Genomic DNA, 25,488 nt, shown 5'->3' on the forward strand with positions numbered 1-25,488 from the left:
ATTTTGAAGAAGGTACCATGAGGTGCTGAGAAGAACATATATATCCTTTTGTTTTAGGATAAAATGTTCTATAGATATCTGTTAAATCCATTTGTTTCATAACTTCTGTTAGTTTCACTGTGTCCCTGTTTAGTTTCTGTTTCCATGATCTGTCCATTGATGAAAGTGGGGTGAAGTCTCCCACTATTATTGTGTGAGGTGCAATGTGTGCTTTGAGCTTTACTAAAGTTTCTTTAATGACTGTGGCTGCCCTTGCATTTGGAGCATAGATATTCAGAATTGAGAGTTCCTCTCGGAATATTTTACCTTTGATGAGTATGAAGTGTCCCTCCTTGTCTTTTTTGATAAATTTGGGTTGGAAGTCGATTTTATTTGATAGTAGAATGGCTACTCCAGCTTGTTTCTTCAGACCCTTTGCTTGGAAAAATGTTTTCCAGCCTTTCACTCTGAGGTAGTGTCTGTCTTTTTTCCTGAGATGGGTTTCCTGTAAGCAGCAAAATGTTGTGTCCTGTTTGTATAGACAGTCTGTTAGTCTATGTCTTTTTATTGGGGAATTGAGTCCATTGATATTAAGAGATATTTAGGAAAAGTAATTGTTGCTTCCTATTATTTTTGTTGTTAGAGATGGCATTCTGTTCTTGTGGCTGTCTTCTTTTAGGTTTGTTGAAGGATTACTTAATTGCTTTTTCTAGGGCATAGTTTCCATCCTTGTATTGTTTTTTTTCTGTTATTATCCTTTGAAGGGCTGGATTCGTGGAAAGATATTCTGTGAATTTGGCTTTGTCATGGAATACTTTGGTTTCTCCATCTATGGTAATTGAGAGTTTGGCTGGGTATAGTAGCCTGGGCTGGCATTTGTCTTCTCTTAGGGTCTGTATAACATCTATCCAGGATCTTCTGGCTTTCATAGTCTCTGGTGAGAAGTCTGGTGTAATTCTGATAGGCCTGCCTTTATGTGTTACTTGACCTTTTTCCCTTACTGCTTTTAATATTCTATCTTTATTTGGTGCATTTGTTGTTCTGATTATTATGTGTCAGGAGGAATTTCTTTTCTGGTCCAGTCTATTTGGAGTTCTGTAGGCTTCTTGTATGTTCATGGGCATCTCTTTCTTTAGGTTTGGTAAGTTTTCTTCTATAATTTTGTTGAAGATATTTGCTGGCCCTTTAAGTTGAAAATCTTCATTCTCATCTGTGAGAGGTTTGATCTTCTCATTGTGTCCTGGATTTCCTGGATGTTTTGAGTTAGGATCTTTTTGCATTTGCATTTTCTTTGATTGTTGTGCCCATGTTTTCTATGGAATCTTCTGCACCTGAGATTCTCTCTTCCATCTCTTGTATTCTGTTGCTGATGCTCACATCTATGGTTCCAGATTTCTCTCCTAGGGTTTCTGTGTCGCTTCTGCCTGTCCAGTGCTGTCTCACTTTGTGTTTTTTTTTATTGTGTCTATTTCCCATTTTAGATCTTGTTCGGTTTTATTCAATTCCATCACCTGTTTGGTCGTGTTTCCCTGTTTTTCTTTAAGGACTTGTACCTCTTTAAGCAGTGTTCCCCTGTATTTCTTTAAGTGAGTTATTAAAGTCCTTCTTGATGTCCTCTACCATCGTCATGAGATATGCTTTTAAATCTGAGTCTAGCTTTTCGGGTATGTTGGGGTATCCAGGACTGGCTGAGGTGGGAGTGCTTCGTTCTGATGATGGTGAGTGGTCTTGGTTTCTGTTAGTAAGATTCTTACTTTTGCCTTTCGCCATCTGGTAATCTCTGGAGTTAGTTGTTATAGTTGTCTCTGGTTGGAGCTTGTTCCTCCCTGTGATTCTGTTAGCCTCTGTCAGCAGACCTGGGAGACTAGCTCTCTCCTGAGTTTCAGTGGTCAGAGTACTCTCTGCAGGCAAGCTCTCCTTTTGCAGGGAAGGTGCACAGATATCTGGTGTTCGGACCTGCCCCCTGGTTGAAGATCAAGGCCTGAAACAGGGCCTGCCACAGAAGCTGTGTAACTTCTGTAGTTTGCACTCTCACCTGCACAGACTAGTCTCTGAGAGATCCAGGACCAGAAATGGCTCTCCCAGATGCTCCGGCAAAGCCCTCTTAGGTGGGGTGGACACCTCTCCTCTGTCGGGGAAGGTGCCTGGATGTCTGCAGCCCGAAACAGGGTCTGTCCCAGAAGCTGTGTCGCTTCTGCCTGCCCCAGAAGCTGTGTAGCTTTTGTAGTCCACACTCTCACCTGAGCAGACTAGTCTCTGAGAGATCCGGGAACCAAGATGGCTCCCCCAGGTGCTCCAGCAAAGCCCTCCCGGGCGGGGCAGACACCTCTCCTGTGGGAAGCCATTGCAGAGTGGCAGTTACAGAGTGGCAGTTACAGAGTGGCAGTTGCAGAGTGGCAGTTACAGAGTGGCAGTTGCAGAGTGGCAGTTGGCTACTACTGGCCACCACACATACATAGGCAGTAAAGGTTCTTTTGCCAAGATAAGGTTTTGAGAATTAACCAAAGTTAACCAATCAGATGAGAGACAAGTTAACCAATCAGATGAGAGACATGTTAACCAATCAGATGAGAGAGAACGCCTCTCCTATGTCTATATAAGCAGCACAAGTTCTGGGCTTGAGGTCACTTCACCTCTGCAATCAAGCTCTCCCAATAAACGTGTGCGGAAGGATCCTGTTGCAGCATCGTTCTTCCTGGCCAGTCGGGCGCGCGCAAGACTCTCCTCTGGCAGGGAAGGTGCCCAGATGTCTGGAGTCCGAAACAGGGTCTGCCCCAGAAGCTGTGTAGCTTCTGTAGTCCACACTCTCACCTGCGCAGACTAGTCTCTGAGAGGTCTGGGAACCAAGATCAAAAGCCTAGATTTGAAAACTTACACTCTTACACTCTCCTCTAGAAGTTTCTCAAAGTTCCTAGTCTTAAGTGAGTCAAGCTGAACTATCTGTCTTTTGCCCATAGATATCCAGTTTTCCCAGCACCAGTTTCTTCTCCAATCTAAAGTTTTGACACTTGATAGAAGATGGAGGTGGCTGTACAGTCATGTTTCTGGTTCCGCTGTTTTACTGCACACAGACTTGCTTTATTTCCAGTTTCATAGTCTCACTTTACTACAGTTTGGTCTCAGGTACTGGGATGCCTCAAGATAGTTTTAGCTATTTCAGATCTTTTGTTTTTCCCTATTAATGTTTTCCCAGTTCTGTAAAGAATGTCACTGGAGTTTTGAAGGAGATTATATTGAATCTGTAGATCACTTTCAGGAATATGGCCATTTTCTCAAGACTAACTTTGCTAATCCATGAACATGGGATACCTTTTCCATCTTCTATGACCTTCAATTTATTTCTTCAGAAATTGAATATTTGTTTATTGGGATTATTGTTGATGGCACTGCTTTTCTTTCTTTCAGAATAAAATTATATATAGGAAAGTTCTTGACTTTTGTGTGTTGAGTTTGCATCCTGCTATTCTGATGAAAATATGTATTTGATTTAAAAGTTTTTATAGTGCTTTAGGGTCTTTTACATATGAGATTAGGTTGTCTACAAATATAATTTGACTTCTTTTTTCCTTTTGTACCCCTCTTATTTCTTTCTCTTCTTATTGCTATCGTTAAGATTTCAAACATTATGTTGAGTGGTGAGAATGGACACTCTCATCTTATTCCTGACATAACATCAGGAATAAGGGAACTGTTTTTAGTTTATCCACAATAACAATGGTTATATATTTATTATAAATGACTTCTCTTATATTTAGATATAATCCTTTTATTCCTATTAATCACTTCTTCAGGTTTTCCTTTTATCTTGAAGAGATGTTAAGATTTGTTACAGGCTTTTGTTTTTTGTTTTTTGATGCATCTGTTGAAATGAAATGTGGTTTCTATTCTACTAACGTGTTTTATTGTATTTCCCAATTTGCATATGTTAAAACATTCTTGCATTGCTGGCATTAAACCCACTTTACCATGAAGTATTTGTAAATATGTCACTGAGTTTTCTTGTAAGTATTTTGAGGATTTTTTTTTCCTTTTAAACCCATCCAAAAAAAAAAAAAAAAAAAACCTATCTGTGGTTTTCTTTTGTGTGGTGTTGTTAGATACACATGAAGGTATTCCTTCACGTACTGTTTTATGGAGCATGCTAAGGAGCACTGATGTTATCTCATTAGAGATATAAAAGAATTCAACAGTGACTCCATCCAGCCTTGGGCTAGCCTTTCTTGGGACCCTATTACTGCTTCATTATTATTGCTTGTATCTATTTGGGCTCATATAATCTTGGTTTGATTTTGGCAAGTTACATATGTCTAGAATTTTATTCATTTCTTCTAGATTTCAGAGTTTTTTAGTACAAGTTTGCAAAATATCTCCTAATTATGCTCTTGGTTTCAGAGGTATCCACTACTATATGCTCTTGTTATATCCAATCTTATTGGTTTGAGTATTCTCTTTCTTTTGGCTAGCTTGGTTAGGGCCTTGAATATCATGCTTATCTTTCCAAAGGAGTAATTTTTCACTTCAGCGAACCTTTGTATTCTTTGCTTAGTCATCATTTTATATCTGCCTGGTTTTTATTGTTTCTCAGCTCTTCAGATGCACAGATAGTTTTTCTAATATCTCCCATTCTTCTCCATATAGATATTCATATCTATACACATCCCTCTTAGAACTGTTTCTTTAACCCAAAGATCTGGGAGTTTCATTTTCATTTGATTATAGGGGTTTTCATTTTTCCTATGGTTTCTTCAGTGACTCTCTAATTATTCAAAGGAATAGTCCTTAATTTATAGGGGTTTGTATATTTTGTAAAATTTCTCTTGCTTCTGCTAACCAAGTTATGATCCAATAAGATACAAGAAATTATTGTTGATATTTGTTATTTATTTAATAACTCTCTTTTCTTCATCTTATATTGACCACTGAACAGCTCACATTCCCTGCCTTCCTTCAAACACTGATTCTGGGCTACTATAAATCATTTATACCACACTGAAATTCCTAAAACCAACCACATTGCACTTGTAGTTTCTGGCAATGTAGTTTGAAAAATGCAAAGTAATTGAAAAAGTGACACCACATTTGTACAATAAATAGAACATTAATTACATCATTACAACTTAAAACTTGAGTAAGCACTGAGTTCTTCACTTTGTTTTTAAATTATTCTTAATATACTTATATTAAATATATATTAAGAATATTATAGCCATTCAAACTTGGTCCTATTAAATTGATTCAGCTATAATTAACTGGCTGATACAGCAAAAAAAAGGGGCTTTAATACCCTTCCAATTGCGTTGAAATTGTCTTCAGTGTTATTAACTTTGCCTTAATGCTACACTTATACTTGTTCCCTTACTTTGTTTTAGTTTATTGAATATATCTATTCTTTGACTGCCATGTTCATAATGTGTCGGAACTGACCAAATAGATACTGGAAGGAATACTGATTCTAAAGAAAATTTCCCTTTGTGATACAATAAAGTTTGTCAATTATGCTTTCTGAAGAAGTAACAGTTTCGAGATTAACATGGCACATTTTGGCCTTCATGTCTTTAATTATTTAAAGGCTTTTATTAACAACTGTGTCTTGCAAATATGATCAAATATTTAATTTTCCTAATTACTGATAAAGTATTTCTTATCTTTGCCTAAGTCTACCCCATAAGTTAACCACACATGCTACATTATCTACATACTCATGTTACTAATATAAACATAGACTCTTTTTGTAGCTATGTTTCTTTGTCTCATAGATCTTTCCTTAGGGCAGCATATCAAATCATTTCACCCCTATGAGCTTTATACAGCATAACATTAAATCAATGCAGCATGCATAGTATGACTGATGAATTTGGTCAAAAGGACTCTGTTTTTCTTTGTTTTGTTTTGAGTTTCGGGCTAGAAGCAATACTATAGAAAATACCATTGTATATTTGTTAATCCATGTGTTTGAACATGTATACTTCTACAATAGAAATGCTACATTAAAAGGTATGCACATTTTTTGGAGACAATTTTGAATGGACCTCTGGAAATCTATTCTAATTTTCAATTTCCACTAACACTTTATAAGTACCAATTTCCTCTTAGTGTACCAACAATGGGTATTAACAATGAGTTTTTCAAACCTAATTAACAGAGAGTTATCTTACTGTAGTATTAATTTACACTTCCCTGACCACTAATTAGGTTTTATTGACTATTTGTGTTTTCTTTTATTGGAAAACCTTGTTCCTACTCTATACCTGGGTTTTATTATTTTCTTTACAGAGATTTGGTAGAGCCCAGAATGTATTAGGAATATTGACTTTTTGTTTCACATGGTGGAAACATCTTCATAGAGTTTGCCATTTTTTAACTTTATACTTTTATGATACAGAAAGTTAAAATTTTATGGAACTTGAATTTATGTTTATTAAACACTGCTTATTTGTCCCTAAGATTTTAAATAAAATTTTCCATATATTTTTCTCAATTGCTCTGTTTCTTACATTTAGGTATTTAATCCAACTGGAATGTTTTGTGTACTCACAAATATTGAAATAAAATACTTTTGCCTGCATAGCTAGCCAATTACCCAACCACATTCGCTTATTAGTGCATTATTTTATCATTAATTTGAAATGGATTTCATTTTATATATACACATGAATCAATTTCTATACACTGTATTTTACTTCCTTTATACATGTTTTTCCTTGTGCCAATAAAGACTCTCTTTCGGTTTGTTCCAATATCTGATACAATCATCTTCCTTGCTTAGTCTATCTTAAATCTCTTAGTATTTTAAATTGATATATTTTATCATGGCTTATATAATTTATAATATAAACTACACAAAGCTTCTTATTCTCAAAATAATTCCCCCCTTCCTCCACAATGATTCATTTTGAAAACAAGTTCTATTCAATCCAGTACAGAGGAACAGTCTAGTTTCTTTGGTTTTTAATATTTCTAGCTGAGTTTTTTTTTCAAGTCTCTTAAGATTTCAAGCAATGTGCCTCCAAACGTTGCCAATGCTAGGATAGTGTGTTTAATACTAAAAGTGTATTTTAAAACTTTTACATTGGCTCCATGAGGAAGGTAAATATTACATGTTTTAATCTTGTGACTTTGGAACTATTGAGGCATAAATCTGACCACCAAAACTAGAAGATATTAACTTATTATTTTGCCAAGATTTTATCTCAGTTGTAAGTTTCAAATGTTATCATCCATCCTTCATAAGCCCTCCCATGCTGAATCAAAGAAGTAGAAGGCTACTGGAAAACAGCTGCTGACCTAGAAATCAAGTGTAAAGATAGATACACAAGATACTAGAAGACATTATGTTTAACTGAACTGATGGAAAAGCATTGGGATACAATTCTAGAAGGAATAAGAACATCAAGTTAATTCAAGAGACTTCTGTTAATTTCATGTACATGGATGCTTTGTATGTATATATATATATATGTATATATATGCATGTATGTATGTATATATGCATGTGTACCATGGTATGTGTACCATGTACTTGTCTGACACCTCTCATAGGTCATAAGAAGGTACCAGATTTCCTGGAAGTGGAATTATAGATGGTTGTAAGCAATCGTGTGGGTGCTAGGAGCCAGACCTAGGTACTTGGTAAGAGCATTTGGAGAGATTGCTCAGTGGTTGAACACAGGTTGCTCTTGCAGAAGATCTGGATTCCACTCCCAGCCCTGACATGTAGCTCACAATCATCTGTAACACCAGTTCTAGCAGACCCAAGACCCTTTCTGCCCTCTGTAGGCACTGCATGAATTTGGTGTACAGATACATGTGCTGGCAAAACACCCATAAACATACATTAAAAATAACTAAATCTTGAGGAAAATTTTTAAAGAAAAGACTGGGCTTTTATTTATATTTAACATGAATCAATACTTGAATCCTATGTCTTGAATGAGTGATGATGTCGCCTGCCATCCAGGATGGAAGTAACGTAACTAAAAGTGTTCACAGACATCCCTTCAGTCACTCACCTTTTCTACACTGAAGTGTAATGGAGTACTTTACCAGTAAGTTTAGCTGGATTATAGATCATTAGATTAGACCATTCCTCACAAAATGGAGTCACTTAAAATATTTACAAAGAAATAGCAACCCTGGATGAAACTAGACAATAATAATAATAATAATAATAATAATAATAATAATAATAATAATAATGCTGCAAGCAGAGTGGGGAGACATGAAAGCCATCAGAAAGCCACCAGTGCCAGTCAGATGCCCTGGGTCCTGCCCATCTTACACGCAGCCCACTGCCAGAGCAGAGAGCACCCTCTACCTGCAGCAGGACATCACTGGAGAGCTTGAGAAAATCCTCTACAGTGCCTATTACAAAACAGAAGAGGATTAAAAGATGACTTTTAAATGGTAGATAACGTTTCTAGGTTTGTTTTTTTTTTTTTAGGAACTTCAGTCCCATAGTGGATAATACCAAGAAGATATATTAATACTAAGAAAATGACATTATTACTTGGTGATAGTTTCAATTGCATCTAACTTAAACCTCTTGGTATTTTGGATTTGATACAGTTTTATGCAGACTAATAGAATCCATAATGCAGATTATAAAATCTTCCATTCTCTTCTAAATAGATTCTCATTATTTCTATTACTTTTTCTCACACACTTTACTGCCACATCCAGAATACACAATGACAGAAAAGACAATCGTCCCAAGAATGCTAGACGCTTTAATGTCTAAAGTCATACCTAAATAATCTACACATGAGACCTTGACAAATGCAAAGCTATACCAATCACCTTCGCGTTACTCAACCCATTTTAAAGTTTCATTTTCCAATTTAATGTATTGACCTAAATATTTTTTAAAAAACTTACAGTTAAAAAAATTGCAAACAGAGTGGCTATCAAAGTTCCACCTCGAGCTCAGGGTTCCTGCTCATGTCTATCTGTCCATGTAAGCTTGCTCACTCTATCCTATCCGCAGCATCTCTCACTGAACCTCGAGCTCTCACTGATTGGCTAGACTGGCTGGTCAGAAAGCCCCAGGGCTCCCCCTGCCTCTGCCTCTCCAACCCTGCAGTCCCAGCTTGTTATGTGGGTTCTGAGGAATCAAGCTCAGGTTCTCATGCTTGCACAGCAGGCACTCTACCGATGGAGCCATCCATCCTCCCAGCTGCAAATCACTCAGGCACTTTACAGATGGAGCCATCCTTCCAGCCTCAAGTTACTTCTAAGTATGAAGATGTTTTTAAAATTCCTTTACTATTGCTTTTCATAGCCTTTCAGCTAAAAATCAAGTGAAGAATTCCTTAACCAACTTACTTCATTTCTATTTTCCTTATTACACAGAAAAGAGATGTAAGACTATAAGTTGGTATCCATCCAAAGGGACTTTTAAAAAACTCTAGAATATTTTTAGCAATTAATACAGTGAATTATAGTTCAATTCAACAGTTTTTCTTTTTTGTTAAGGACAGATAAAAGAATGACACAAAATATTGCTATTTTAGTGCTGCTATGGCCTGGCAGGTGCTAACACTACCTCCACATTTGTTCATATCTTTAAACATGATTGTAGTGGGAGGTGGGGTTTTTGGGAACTCATCATAAATAGGGTATAGCCCTTATGGTAGAATCAGTGGGCTTAAAGACAGAAACAACAGAGAGTACATAGTTCCTTCCCAACTGGTTTGCCACCATACAAAAACATCAGGCACCTCAAAATGAGGAAACGAGTCCTAGCCAGATATGGAGCCTGTTTGTCACCTTACTCATATACTTCCTTCTAATACTATGTGAAAAGAAATGTTTGCTGTTTTAATCACCCCATCATCTGTAATCTTCTATAGCAGGCCAAACTGGCTAAGTGCCTTACATTCATTTCAGTGTTGCAGAAATACAGCTCTAGATGAAAAGACTGTAAAGTGCAGAGAAATGAGAAGCAAGCTAACCAGCTGGAAACACAACTACCACCAAGCACATCTAAGCAGTGCTTAACAAGGACCCCTTGGAATATGGGAGATGATTCCGTGTAAAAGAGAGGCAATGAGGAACTTTCTCAAGGATAATGGCAACAAACTGATAAAGCACTGGAAGGTGAGAGCCAGCCCCAAACAGTTGTGTTATTCGACCTATGTGATCCTTCGCTCACCTCGTTCTACTGTTACACCTGGTACTTAGACCATTCTACTCTACATTATACTAGTGTACAGTACCTATTCAACACCACTAGACCACATTTGAGAGCAAATACATTACTTTTGTATCTCTGGAAATGATTTGATAGACATGCTGTTCTCTATGCACTGACCCTTATATACCTCGACAATATTTAATATCCTGGAATTCACTGATTTTGTTCTCTGACATTTCAGCACAGCATCTGGAATTGGCTAAATATTCCAACAGATGAGTAAGTGATTAGAAGCGACATTTTATTTGTAACAAGTATCATTAGTTTAAGGTGAATTTATTAAAGAGGCCACCAAAACCTGCAGAGTCACTAAACAACTCTAAACAACTTAATCCCGTATAGTAAAGATATTTATAGCCTTCAAATGAAATTTGTGAGGCAAAAATGTCTATGTGGGATATATATACATTTCCAAAGATTTCTGTATTACATTAACATCAAAGTGTTATATTGCAGCAGCTTTTGAAAACCTCAGAAAATACAATATTTAAGTTGAAATATTATATATTCCTAATGTTGAATGGAACAAAGATGATATAAGATGGAGAATCACCAAGATCTGGTGAAGCATCAATTTTTATTACAATTTATATGTATTTTGTGACTGATGTATCCCAGATGGCAAAATTACAACATACCCAAGGAGTTCTGAAAAGCATCAGAATTTAATGAGACAGTATGAATAAATACATACAGAGTAGGAATGAAGATAAATGACTGCTTATAATAGAAATAGTTTTTATTATTTGTATATGAATAAGAAAAATAATGATTGTTCTTTCAAACTGAGAAGGAGTAGGAGCAAGAGCAGGATAAGAAGGAAAAGGAAGAAGAGAAGCAGGAAGAGGAGGAAAAGTAGGAAGGGGAGGAGGAAGAGGAGGAAGAGAAGGAGGAGGAAGAGGAGGAGGAGAAGGATGAAGAGGAGGAGGAAAAAGAAGAGGAGGAGGAGAAGGAGGATGAAGAGGAGGAGGAAAAAGAAGAGGAGGAGGAGAAGGAGGATGAAGAGGAGGAGGAAAAAGAAGAGGAGGAGGAGAAGGAGGATGAAGAGGAGGAGGAAAAAGAAGAGGAGGAGGAGGAGAAGGAGGATGAAGAGGAGGAGGAGGAAGAGAAGGAGGAGGAGGATGAAGAGGAGGAGGAAGAGGAGGAAAAGTAGGAAGGGGAGGAGGAAGAGGAGGAAGAGAAGGAGGAGGAGGAGGAGGACGAAGAAGAGGAGGAGGACGAGGAGGACAAGGAGGAGGAAGAGGAGGAGGGGGGGAGGAGGACGACGACGACGACGAGGAAAGGTACCATTACACTGTCCCAGCACTGTGGTTAGAGGAAGTGCAGCCTTAGGTCAGGTTCTCACAGATGATGCGACTCTTCTGGACTGGAGGAAAACAACAATATGCATTCCACTTCTTCCGAGCTGGGCTGTGTTCTTAAGTAGGGCTCCCTATGTAACTGGAGATGCTGTGGAACTCGCGACGCCCCTGACTCACCAGCGTACTGAGACTGCATGCCCTTCCCAAAGCACACGACTGTTTTGAATCTCCACCATTTACATTTTCTGGATAGCTCACATAATCAAAACCATAATTGTGAGCACATAGTATATCTTCAGTCAATCATTTATTTTAAAAATAAATACTACACAGTATCATTTAGAAAACACGGGCAGTATTACAAGTTGCCTGTTTTTGTCCTGCCTACCCCCAAAGAAAGCTTAATATGATGAATAAGATACATGTAATGTTTTGCATCAGATTTCATAATACATTAGAGACACCAGAAAAAGATCAGGACTTGGTCAAAGCATAAGGTTGACACTGAAAAAAGGGGGAAATGCCTAAAATAAGCAAACTCATAAATATGGAAAATGCTTATGGGTTTGCTAGGCCTATAAGCACTGCAAAGTGCATACAGAAGCGGTCTAGAGCAACAGAGAGTGTGAGCGGCTGGAGCTCAGAAGAGACGGATTCAAGGTCCACATCTCTCATTGGGTTGAACACCAGGAAACAGAGATGATGACTTCAGTCAAGTGAAGCAGAGATGGTTGATGTTGTAGTGAGATTAACCAAAGTCTTCAGAAAAACCGACAGTTTAAGCTGCTGGAGAGCTTTGACATTCGGAAGCAACTTACTCTATGTAGGAGTAAGCCTTACTCTATGTAGGAGTTTGTCACACAAAGTAAACAAAGAACTCATGAACAGGCTAGCAGCCAATCTTAAATACATAGATGACCATCTGGTAATAATAATCAAAAGGAACAAAAAATGAAAAAGAGAAAACATGAAGGAAGAACTAACAGCCCATAAAACATGATTTTAATAGGGAATATTGTAAGATATTCATAATTATATAGCCTCTATTAAAAAGAATAGACTTTCATGGAAATTTTAAATCAGATCATTAAAACTGTAAATCAAGTCCCATGTTATTGAAGAACACAAGTATTAATAAGGAGCTTAAATTTCAGTTATAGGACAGCAAAAAGAGAGAAGTGGGTAAGGGAACTTGCCACAAAGCCCGAGACCTGCTCTACTCTCAGGGAAAACATGGTGGAAGAAGAGAACTGATTTCTGCAAATTGTTCTCTTACTGACATACATATCCTATGACATACATGTTCCCAGACACAAATAGACACATATGTGCATATGTTTAAATGAAATTTATAAAATACAGTTAAGAATTTTTCACAAGATGTATCCCAATTTGAGATATGGATATATAAGAGAAATAGACAAGCAAGCAAAAAGCAGAGAGCCAGTAAGTTTTATCAGTGAATTAGTCTATGGTGGCCACCATAACAATCTGACATAGAATGAGTTACTTAAGTAAGAGAAATTTTGTTTTTGTTAGTAATGTAGACTAGTCTAAGACACAGGTTCTAACTGTCTGGTTTTCTGGTAAAGATTCTCTTGGCTAGGAGACCAAGACTTGCTAATTTCTCACTATGGCATTTCCTTGGTGTATGCAGGAGAAGCCATAATGAAATCTTTGGTGTTTCTTCTTATGAGACACTAATCCTATGAGGACTTTTATATTATATTTCAAAGATTGTGAGAGAATTCATTCACTTAACTAGGCAGTGTGTATACATGGTGACATATAGCCTGTTTTTTTTTTCAGATGGAAAAACTATACAATTTTAAATATAGATAAGTACCTATAAAATTGGAGATTTCGAGGTGGGTGTGATGGCTCATACCTGCAATCCCAGCACTTAGAAGCCTGAGGAAGAAGGATTTGCTACGGATGTTTGAGTTTAGATTAGGCTACACATAATACATTTCAGGGCAACCTGGACTGTAGCATGGAATCCTGTGTCTTAAAACTGGGAAAAAAAAAAAGGTTACAAAGAATGGCTGCTTATTATTGGTATTGTCCATTTTAAAAGCCTAATTTCTAATATAGATAGATAGATATAGATAGATATAGATATAGATATAGATATAGATATAGATATAGATATATGAGCAACAAGTAAAACTTTTAGTTGTAGACAAAATATATTTCCTTAGCAATCTCTAGGTTGGTGATTTTTCCCCTGAAAATTTAGAAAAGTAGACGTGATGGTTCTTGCATAGGCTTTACCTAGGCGAGGGAGGGTTTTAGTAAAGAACTCCAGCATTCACAACCCAGCAGTCATAGAGCACGAGTGACTTAACAGAAGCGACCAGCGCCAGCAACAACACTCAGCATCAGTACACAGCTCTGCTTCTAGCAGAATTTTCTTTAAAGTGCGGGGAGAAAATAATCTTTTAAAAACAAGCCAAAGGTCCACTTTACTGGGGTAAAATCCTCACAAAGACCAACTGGATCCATAGATGAACCCAAACCATGCAACTTACAAACAGCCAAATCACCTCCCATAAATCTGGAAGTCGATTACACACACATAGAAAGTTGCCTTGACACAGGATGCTGTCCACTTTCCTTTCTCAGTGCCGTGACATTCTAACAGTGTGCACAGCTGCAGCGCAATTAGTGCTGGGTTCTGTGCACCCAAGATCCAGTGACACTCAAAACCTAGGATTATATGATTTGCCACATTCCCAGGATAAGTTCTGTCTGGTTTATCTGAAGCCACAAATGAATTAAACATTACAGAATATTAATACATGGGAAGGTGATATACAATACCACACAGTCAATTGACTTGCTTGAACATTTAGGAATTAACTCTCTGAGTTGTAGTGTTGGAACTGGTAGCCCTGTCTGCCCTGACAAGTATTTTGGTAGTTAGAAGACTAGGTGAATGAAAGTTCAGCAAACCTTCACTCAGAATCGCTAGTAGTTCCAAGGTAAGGCCTGTATGTTTGAGTTAGTAAAGGCTTGCTGTTAGAGAAGAAAATAGGCAGCTTCCCATTACAGAGAATTACATATGGTTTGTCATTTAATGAATACTGTTTCTGTTGCCTGAATTTCACCTACTTTCATTCATTTAAAATGGATTTGAAAAGACTTAAGAGCATTCTATAGCACTAGTTGGTATTTCTTTAAAATATTCAGTATCTTAAATGGTAAATACACTTTACCCCCTTTTTATTCAGCTAGACACTAACTTGATAGATTTTGAAAATGAAGTGGGGATCAAAAACACTGTAGAACTTTATCAGAATAACAAGTCAAAAGGAGGGAAGCCAATTCTATGGACTGAACTATACCCCTTCTTTCCCATCCACGACCATCAAATTCATATGCTGAAGCACTGGTTCACCAGTAACTCAGAGCATACTGAATTGGAGACAGTGTTTGTAAAGTGCTAATTAAATCTGGGTCAACAGGGTGACTACATCTGAGTGGTGTTATTGTACAAGAGGAGATCAGAACACAAAGACACACAAAGAGCATGACGTGAAGAAAGGGGCGAAGATGTCCATTCAAGCCAAGAAAGGGCCCAAAGACATCCTAAACTCGCTGACACCCTGATCTCAGACTTTCAGTGTGAACAGCTACTTTATGTGTCAACTTGACTAAGGCAGGGATTAGATTAGTTAAATGATATTATTATTATTATCATAATCATTACTATTATTGTTGTTGCTGTTATTATTATTATTATTTAGTCTATCTGTGTAAATCCTCCCAGAAAACATCAGCACTTCAGCTGCTGGGATGGATATAGAGCAGACAGCCAAGCTCAGTAGCACCAACAGAACAAAATGGCAAAGGAGGACTAACTTCACTTCTTAATGTTTTAGCCAAGATATTCACATTCTGCTGCCATCTCTCCTGATTTTGGAGTTTTCAGAGCCTAGAATGAAACCTATAACATTGGCTAACTGGCCTTCAAATTACACTACTCCTACACTGGCTTCCCTAGGCTAAGCTAAAACTTGAACTACAATCCAGCTAGCCACATCTAGGTATATAGCTGAAGGAATCTGAGTCAGTATGCAATAGATACCTGCATTCCCATGCTCACTGCAGTGCAATTCACAATAGCAAAACTACAGTTAGCCTAAGTGCCCAACAATAAATCAGTGGATAAAGACAATGAGCTATATTCGCACAGCACACTATTATTCTTCCATAAAGAAGAATAAAATTATGTCATTCGCAGGGAAATGTTTAGAAGAGGTATCCTACAAAACAAAATAATTAATACTCAAAAAGACAAATGTTTTCTCTTATATGCAGAACCTAAATTTTAGAAAAGAAACTATGAAAGTAGAAAAAAGCTATTTACTGATGATGGGGAACTGAGAAGGAGAGCACATGGGGCCAAGGCAGTGGGCTCAAAGTACACAGTTTGTATGTATGAATGTCACGCTGAAGTCCAGTATTCCATACACATAATATACACCAATCAAAATTAAAACTTTTAATTATTTTTATTAATAAAATCATAAAGACCAAGGAAGATGTGATGTCAGCCTTGATCCTCCACACAAAGTGCACACAAATGCACGTGCACCTACCCAAACATTCCCATTCCCACAGGAGAACATGCACAAACACAGATGCACACGCAAACAAATAGTCCATGAGGAAACCCATTGAGTGCTTGGCACACTGAGGATACAGTAAATTTCAGATTTTAGACTTCTTTTAAATGTAGTTAGATAAGAAAATTGAAATATGCTAGAACAAATGCAGAATGAGAGCACTTTAATTATCTTGTCTTTCATGACTTTTTTCTCAAATGACGAACTTAAATATTTAGTTTGCATCTAATCTTTAAAGTGCATTTATTATCCTTAATCTCCTCTCTGCTGCAAATTTAACATTCACTGTTCATTCATTTACCTAATTAACAAATTTGTGCCTATAAGTCAACTGTAGATTACACTTAATTATTCAGCAAAAGCTTATTAACAGCCTATTATCTGGGTGAGACTATCATTTCGAGGATAGTTTATGCAGCTACTTCTGGGTAGCTTCTAGCATAGTTCTAAGATGTTTAATAATAACTTTTCATCTTGTTCCAGAGTGAAGATCACTAGTGGATTTCATTCTGTTTGAGAAATCAAAGTAGCAGGGAAATAAAATTTATTGGCATAATTAAAGTCTTGGGTCCTCTACAGCAACTATATTCTGCTGCGTTAGAAATTTTCAAGGCAGGACTGGAGAGATGCTCAGTCATTAAGGGTGTATATATACTGCCTATGCAGATGATTGGAACTCAGTCCCCAGCACCCACACTGGGCAGCTCACCACCACATGTAACTCCAGTTCCACATGATCAGACTCCCTCTTATGGCCTCTGAAGGCAGGCACTCACAATTATATGTATATGCCCATACATATATTCATACTACTAAAAAAATAAACCTTTAAATCTTTTCGAGAAAAATTAAAAACTAGTAAAATGAAAAGCATAATCATTGAAATTTCATAAAGCACACTAAACGCCAATTTGAATCTTAGCAATCCATCTATATGCTATAGATATCCATGGGACAGCTGCGGCGAGGGGCTGATTTGATGGCACACAAGTTAAAGCATGGAAGCTTTGTCTTTCAGTACCTGGCTTACTTTAAATAACAATGTTCTCCATTTCCACTCATGCTGTTGCCAATGACAGGGTTCCCTGTTGTAAGACTAGACAATATGCGATAGATGTCTATATTACACCATCTTCATCATCCAATCACTGATGGCAGACCTTTCACTTGTTCTACATCTTAGTTAGCAGAGCACCATGAGATAAACATATCTCCTACAGGCCCCACTTTCACTCTTTCTGGGGAAAACATGGTGCAGCAGGATTACTTGATCAGTGATATTTATAGTTTTAGTTTTCAATTTTATGTTTTGTTGTTGTTTTTGTTTGGTTGGTTTTTTGTTTGCTTGCTTATTTATTGTATCATATTGTATTTTATTGAGCTATTCGGTGCAATGAGGGTGGGTTGGAGCTCACTGTTTAGCCCCAGACTGACCTAAAAGCCTTATGCTGTTTAACTTCACATCAACTTGATGAGATTTGGAAACAGAAATCTGGCCAGGGAGTTTTCAGATTGGGTTATCTGAGGAGGGGAGGCCAACCATGTTTCCTGTCATTTCATAGGTGAGAATCCCTGGCCACAATAAATTTTAAAAGTGAGCTAAGCACCAGATTTCAAATCTCTTTCTCTGCTCACTGACTCTGGATGAAATATGAACAGCTGCTTCAAGCTTTTCGTACCATGACGTTCTTGACATGATACCTTCAAACTATGCACTAAAATCCAAAATCAACTTTTCCTTAAATTGCTTAGCCAGGCATTTGTCACAGCACAGCAGACAGGGGCTGTGGTAACTGGTTCAAGAGGTCAGATACAGCTTAGGCTGGCAGCAGAACTTGACAGTGCTTTCTTTCTATGTGGTAGTGGCTTGAAAGGCATAAAGATGCAAGACTGAGAGAGGCGTTTCAGAGAGCCGCTGATGGCAGCGTGGAGCTGTGACAGTAGCTGAGATTGCAATTGAGACCCAAGGTTGTATAATTGTCAGAAAGGTGGTCTTCTCAGGAAAGCTGACAGGACAGAGTGCAGATGCCCAAGAGAGAGGCATGTTGCTACAGGCAGCAGAGCTGGGTGGGAATACTTAAGCCCCTTGAAATATAAAGGGTTCCATCACGAGACCCAGATATCACACATGGAGCTGAAAGGTTCGCTGTTCACCCTGCTGGGCTTGGTTCTCACTTGGGTGTGACCTGTTCTTATTATGCCCCATTCCCATCTTTTGGAATGGGACTATTTATTCTGTGCCATTGTATGCTGGGTGTAATGTGTATTTTATGTAAATGAGGGTAGGTACAACTTACATTTCTGAATGATGTTGGAACTGTTAGCAACTATGGAGACCTTGGAGGGTAAAATCAGTATATTTTTCATTGTGAGATGGAAATGAAACACTAGGGGGCAGAAATGGGATGATATGATTTTAAAGTGATACGATTGTCAAGTTGGTTACTCTAGATTGCCAATCTAATGAGATTTAAAATTACCCTGGAAACAAACCTCTGGGCAGGTCCATGAGGGAGTCTCCAGACTGGGTTAAACAGTAAGGGAAGACCCATCCTAAATGTGGGCGGCACCGCCGACACCTGAGGAAGCAGACTGAATCAAAATGGCAAAGGGAGCTGTTGCAGGATTTTCCCTGTTCAATCACATTAAGGTAGTGCCAGGGCCTGTGGTTGGACATGAAAAGGGAGGCGGAGCTAGGAGCTGGGAGAGTGGGGGGTGGGGAGACAGGATGGGAAGAAGAAGAACCAGAATGGAGGCAGGTATGGTGTTATCAAAAGGTTGGAATAACTGGGTTAAAGTTTTATCATTATCAATTGGCTCTGAAATTATTGTATTGACATCTTGTAAAATGTGATGTTATTAATATATAAATCTAATTGGTTAACTATAAGCTTAAGAGTCTTGATTCTACTGGGTAATTACGTGTTGAGATGGCTGATTGTGGGGTGTGTGGGACGATGCGTGGAAGCGAGAGGAACTCAGGGGGCCTCTGTCTGAAAATGGCCCTGCAGAAGCTGGCAGGTTACTTTTTTACTATTTCCCCCAACAGGGAGCAAAAATCAGCATTCTACTGTCTGCCTCCTGGCTGTAGACACCTGCGGTCAGACACCTATCTCCACGTCTTTTCCCACCTTCACCCACTGTACCCTGAGCCAAAATAAACTCTTCATTCCATAAATTACTTTTGTCAAGCTTTTTGGTTTGGTTTGGTTTGGTTTGGTTTTTGCTATAGCAATGATAAAGCTAACTTATACATCAAGTTTTGTTATGTACCAAGTTTTCTACTTTTGGCAGTATTTTAAAACTGTTTTAGTAGTAGATATTTTTTGATTAAAAACATCTACTTCCTGCCAGGCAGTGGTGGCGCACATCTTTAATCCCAGCACTTGGGAGGCAGAGGCAGGTGGATTTCTGAGTTCTAGGTCAGCCTGGTCTACAGAGTGAGTTCCAGGACATCCAGGGCTACACAGAGAAACCCTGTCTCGGAAAAAAAAAAAAGAAGAAGAAAAAGAAGAAGAAGAAGAAGGAGGAGGAGGAAGAGGAGGAGGAGGAGGAGGAGGAGGAAGAGGAAGAGGAAGAAGAAGAAGAAGAAGAAGAAGAAGAAGAAGAAGAAGAAGAAGAAGAAGGAAGAAGAAGAAGAAGAAGAAGAAGAAGAAGAAGAAGAGGAGGAGGAGGAGGAGGAGGAAGAGGAGGAGGAGGAGGAAGAAGGAAGAAGAAGAAGAAGAAGAAGAAGAAGAAGAAGAAGAAGAAGAAGAAGAAGAAAGAAAGAAAGAAAAAAGAAAACAAAAAACCATCCCCTCCCTAAAGAACTTAGCCTGTACACATGACATGTAGAGAAAATGCCTCTAAAACAACACTAATTAAATGCCATTGAAGATGGTATTAACATGAAAAAACTGCTATTACAACTCAGCAATTCTGACACTTTAATTATGTTAAGGCTACAGTATTTACAATATAGAATAAACCACAGAAAAATGATTTATAGAGTGGTATGGTGAAATTTCAGTATACAATTTAAATCTACAAACTCACTTAAAACTTTATTCCTCTAAAACTATGTTGTTATTGTTTCACTACAGTATTCTTCAGATACCACACTTTAAAAAATAAAGTTGGGCTAGAGAGAGGCTCAGTGGTTAAGGGCACTGCCTGCTCTTCCAAAGGACCTATGTTCAACTCTCACCACCTACATGGAGGCTCAAAACTTCTGTCAACTCTTGATCCAGGGAATATAACTCTTCTGGCCGTCATGGGCACTGCACACACACGCACACACGCACACATATGCCAGCAAAGCACAACACACATTAAAAACAATGAAAAACAAAAAGGTTTTCATTGCTCAAACAAGCTATTATCAAAATAATATCTGTACTAACCCTAAAAATAAATTTTTGCCCCTAAGAGAGCTGAGCCATAGTCGTAAGTTATACCAAGGTCCATATTTTTTGATTGTTCAAAACCAAATATACTCCAGTGAAAAAAATATCTACCCATAGGCAAAAACTATATACTCAAAAACCTTCCACAGAACACTGACAGAATTTAAGTTTTCAGTTGACAAAATAATAGAGTGCCAAGAAACATGAGCTTTCCTAGTTGTCAATAAATAATTAACTATAACTATGACTCTCACATTATTTAACCAGAAATAATTTAGAACCTGTGCTCCTTTTTCTGTCTGTGACCCCCTAAGATTGCAATTAATTTATCTATGCCTCACCATACAGTTCAATGTTCTAGCATGCACAAGGCTTCGGGTTCAATCTCCAGCACCGCATTGCTTGGTAATGTATAAACCCAAAACCTTGGAGTCAGAAGCAGGAGGTCAGAAAAAAATTCAAGACTTTGAGGGTATCCTGGGCTACTTGAGGCCCTGCCGCAAGTTTAAAATTAAAAAACAAACATACAAAAACATGAAGATTTAGCAAACTATAGACAGCGAGAATTATAGATGACTAAAATTCTTCACCTGGTGGTGGAAACAAGTGTGTTTGTGGCCATTCTGGGATGCATAAGACTCTGCCTCAAAAAACAAACAAACAAACAAACAAACAAACAAACCCGGAGGATTATCACCTAGAAATAACCGAGAGAGGAGACAACTCTAAGAGCCAGAACAAGTCAAGAGCTGGCCATGGGCTCCTTTTCTCCTGCTACACAGAAGAGCATCCCGGAAGCCCCATTAAGTCAGTGAGCGACCTTGCTTCCAAAGACACCCAAGGAGACCGCCACGCGACCCGAAACACGGGGCCTGCGTGGATTCCAGGGGCCCCAGACGCGCATCAGCTCTCGGGTTAGCACCACGGTAACAGGCGCCTCCGAGCTGAGCCGCACGGACCCACCTCACGGAATCCCAGTGGCCGCTGAGTGGAAAGGACGCGCTAGAGGGCGCCCTGAACGCGCGCCTCAGCCCAACAGCAGCCAGCTTGCGACGCTGTCTCAGCTCCACTCCGCCTCCCCGCGGCTGGACGCGACACCTCACCCGCCGCGGGGACCACTGGGACTGGTAGTACGTACGCCCCGCCGCGGAGACTCACGGGACTCGTAGTGCGCCTCAGCCCTACCGCAGAGGCTCATGGGACCTGTAGTACGCCCCGCCCCGCTAGAGCGCCGCTTAGCGGCGCCCTCATAGTGTTCAGGTCCGGCTTCCGGTTTCGTCGCGCTGCGCTGGCACATAGCCTGTGCGCAGCGGAGACACCTTTGTGGGCGGCGGCGCGTTCGTAGACCCTTCTAGAACCCTCTAGGCCTTGCCGCCCCTGAGCGGGGCAGCGGGCGCCGGCGGCCCCGGAGGTGACGCGCGTGCTGCTGGGTAACAGGCCTGTTCCGGCGGCCCCAGGCCGCCCCTGCTCGGTTCCTCTGTGACCTCCAGGGCCCCTGACTGCGGGAGCCGCGACGGAAGACATGGGACTCCCTCGGTGCACCTGTGACGGCCACCTTGACTGGGGAAGCGGTGGCGTCTTCGAGGAAACCGGAAGCCCGTGGTGACCCCTGGCGACCCGGTTTGTTTTCAGCCGGCTTCCAAACACTGGGGAAGCGAAACCCGGTGGCCTTGGGGACCGCCCTACGTAGCCAGGGTTCAGGGTGAGTGGATCGCTCGCGCTCGCCCGGACGGTGGAGACAGCCAGGAGGGGCCTGGTGGCTGTCGCCTGGCCAGACGCACGTCGCTTTCTGTCCCCGGCGCCCCTTTGCTGTTCAGAGCGGCCCAGTCTAGCATCCCTGGTCCCTGCCATCCCCACAGCCCCACTTCCACGGGCTTTTTGCTTTTTTTTTTTTTTTTTTTTTGCCTTCCCGCTCGGGGATTGCTCAAGTTCTGTCCCTGGGATTCGCTGGGAACGCTTTCAGTTTTATTTCCTGCACTAGGGTGGCATTTATATCGGAGAGGGAAAGAGGGACGTGGGTAGTGCCGGTGGCGTCTGGGAGTGACCGTCAGTCTAACTTGTGTATTTCAGTCCCGTTTTCCAGCTGGGTTGCAAGGTAGGCTAACAGTGGTCTACCTCGCAAGGAACTCGGAAAACTCAGAGATAAAATACCCATGGAAGCTACTAGAAATCAGAAATACCATGTGATGATCAAAAACATTGACATACTGAGGCTGAAATTGACCTCTACTCCTTAAATACAGAAGAGCCACCCCACCCCCGTTTGAATTTTAAGTTGGATTGAACAAAATCTTAAAACATAGTTTCATTTCTAGTTCTCAAAAAAAATGTTCTCGTTGCCCTGTCTGTAGTGATCACTCCAACGTCTTAAATGGGAAACAATTGGAATTATTCGCTGAATGGCTACAGAGTGTTGAATGCTCTAGGTTTGTAAATGGAGGTTTTCATGTAAATGCGAGAGATTCATTGATGTCTAAAAGGCAGCATGCTGCCGTGGGAATGCCGTGGATTAGATGGAAAGCCCAGATGTGTAAGCATTGAGTTTTCCACTTCCTCTCTTGAAAGGAGGAGAAGGCTAGGCTGCTTACTCTGACTCTCTCCTTCCCCCTTTTCTGAAGTCCCAGGCTTGCTCACCCTCCAAGGCACCCAGTTACAGATTCTAAGAGCTAGGCTGGCTCTGAAGTTGACAACTTATTTGTATGTTTAATTACTTCACCTGTAAATTGAAGAGTGCTTACCCATCTTAGTGCTTTTACATTGATTTAATGAATTCTTAAGAACGAGTCAGGGGGTGGTAGCACATGCTTTTTTAATAATCCCAGCACTGGGGAGTCTTGAGTTCTGGTCTAGCCAGTGCTACACAGTGAGACATCTTCAAGAAAAACAAAAACAAAAAAAAAAAGGGGGAAGCACAGTTTCTAGCATATAAGTGCCTCTAGCAGAAGTGCGTCGGTAATGGTACCAGAGCATGCCATGCTTACTGACTATAATATTTAAAAAAAAAAAAAAAAAAAAAAAGCTGAATAGGATGAACATAACTTTAATGCCACATTCTGAATTGAAGTTGTTTTTTTATTGTCAGGAAATAATTATTAACATTTATGTAGGTGTTTAGTTGCATTGAAATACATTATTTTAGACAAGGAGTGGAAAGAAGGCTGCCCTTGGATTGCTTGGCCGTAAAAACTGATCACTGCATTCAGTGAGTCAGGATCATAAAAATGAAAGCTGCCATTTTTCATATTATATATCTGATATTGTTTTTGGACACTTAATAAACTACAAAGCATTAAGCTACTAAGGCACATATATTTAAGTGCTGGCATCATTAAAAAGGGGCACTTCAGAATCCCTCTTAGAGAAGCAGAAGCCATTCCTGCCCCTAATTATTTAAAGTGACAAAAGAAAAGGAATATCTTGTAATTTACTCGTTCTCCGTTTCTTAACTGACCTGTATGAAGTAGGTTCTTGGGTATCCTGGCTTTTCAGAGATAGAGAGCCAGTGGAAATTGTAAACAAGACTCACTTCAGGCAGTGCTCAGGTGTGATCACAGACAAACGCACTCACTTTTCTAAGCCTCCATTTCCTCACCTGTGCTGTTGATGGTGCCTTTCTTGCCAAGTTTGGTGTCAATGTAAGGAATTTAACTTAGCAGTTTCTGGCACAACTCTTGAGTTTCCTTTTATCTATTCAGGTTCCTGTTCTGCATTTGGATTAAAAATTTGCCTACACGGTTCAAGGAGATGATGTCTTAATGATACAATCCAACTCTGTCATATATAGGTATAAAAATTTAAATCCTAAGAGCTGAAGTGAAGTAGTGTATAATCAGGGTGACAAATCATAGACTAGAATTGAGTTTCTGAATTGTAGGCCATTGTACCACAGACATGTGCTTTGTCTAGATTCTCACTGGGAACAATTAGAGTCACAACATTCATAGTATTTCGTAAATAACCTTGATTTGACCTCATCACTAGGTCCAACTGGCATGCCCATCTGCAAAGCTCCCAGTGCAGGCTGGTAAGGGCTTCCCAATTCTCCCCAGGCCCAGATCACTCAACCCAAACTCTTTTGGTCAGTCCTGCTTACTGGCATGGGCAGATCAGTGCTGGGTCAAAACTTTATCAGAAAAACTTCCTTTTGCATTGGTCAGCAGTCACTGGAGAGATGCATCCTGGGTCACAGCGATGAGAATTAGAGATGGAATGCTCATCCCTGAATGGGACATTTATATTACTCTCAGCACCAACAAGGTGCAGAGAACATCATGACAGAGGTGAAAAGAACATAAGCCGAAGGAAAGAGAGAAGTGCTCTAAAAAGCTGTCTTCTGATACAGTATGGTCATCACAGTCATGATCTCATAGCAGCTGTTGTTCCCTTACAAGACTTAACACAAAGTCCTAGTGTGGATGGGGTATATAACCTTCAGGCTTCACCCCATACTCAGAAGTTCTTGATGGTGGATAATGACACTCAGTAAAATAATTCCTTACTGAAGAGATGGCCAGTGCTCTAGTTGATGGTCCACATGCATGGCAGGCACATGAGCAACACAGCTGCCTGTGGTGGGTTACCCAGAGAAAGAAGGACATGATGTGTGGGCATGTGAGGAATATGGGGAGAGTCAGATCACATGCCATAGTATATGTGTGTGTATTTAGAAAGAAACCCAAGATTTAGAAGATAAATTATCTAGGTTCGTATCCCAAGTTGATCTCTGATTTGTTGTTTTTTAAGCTTTATAAATTGGGTTAATAGTATCTATCTAAAAACTAGAAATACACATGTACAAGCAACAATGGTTGGCACCTGACAAATGATCTAAATGGCAGGTATTAAAAATAGCAAGATAATCATTAAGTCCTAGAGAAAAAGATAAATCTTGTGTCAGAAGATATTTCTGTTTTCTAGTTTATCAAATCCCATCATATACAGACTGAAAGAGGCCATCTCAGTATTGATTTCAGTGAAGATGGAAATTATAAATAATATTG

At 39.5% G+C, this 25,488-nt stretch overlaps 2 protein-coding genes across 5 annotated transcripts in view; one reads left to right on the forward strand and one right to left on the reverse strand.

Annotated features, from left to right (window-relative positions):
• Zcwpw2 (zinc finger CW-type and PWWP domain containing 2) overlaps positions 1-21,615 on the reverse strand; it is a 154,338-nt gene extending 132,723 nt beyond the window's left edge. For all 3 annotated transcript variants that reach the window (XM_029481341.2, XM_085828160.1, XM_021172906.3), the window contains exon 1: positions 21,452-21,615. The gene's annotated coding sequence lies outside the window, so the exon portion shown is untranslated. The remainder of the gene's footprint in view (positions 1-21,451) is intronic.
• A 162-nt stretch (positions 21,616-21,777) lies between these two features.
• Positions 21,778-25,488, forward strand: part of Azi2 (5-azacytidine induced 2) — a 30,187-nt gene continuing 26,476 nt past the window's right edge. For both annotated transcript variants that reach the window (XM_021171239.3, XM_021171237.3), the window contains exon 1: positions 21,778-22,190. The gene's annotated coding sequence lies outside the window, so the exon portion shown is untranslated. The remainder of the gene's footprint in view (positions 22,191-25,488) is intronic.

The sequence above is a fragment of the Mus caroli genome, unplaced genomic scaffold (genome assembly GCF_978045245.1).
Source record: "Mus caroli unplaced genomic scaffold, Mus_caroli_1 scaffold_11, whole genome shotgun sequence".
Lineage (NCBI taxonomy): Eukaryota > Metazoa > Chordata > Mammalia > Rodentia > Muridae > Mus > Mus caroli.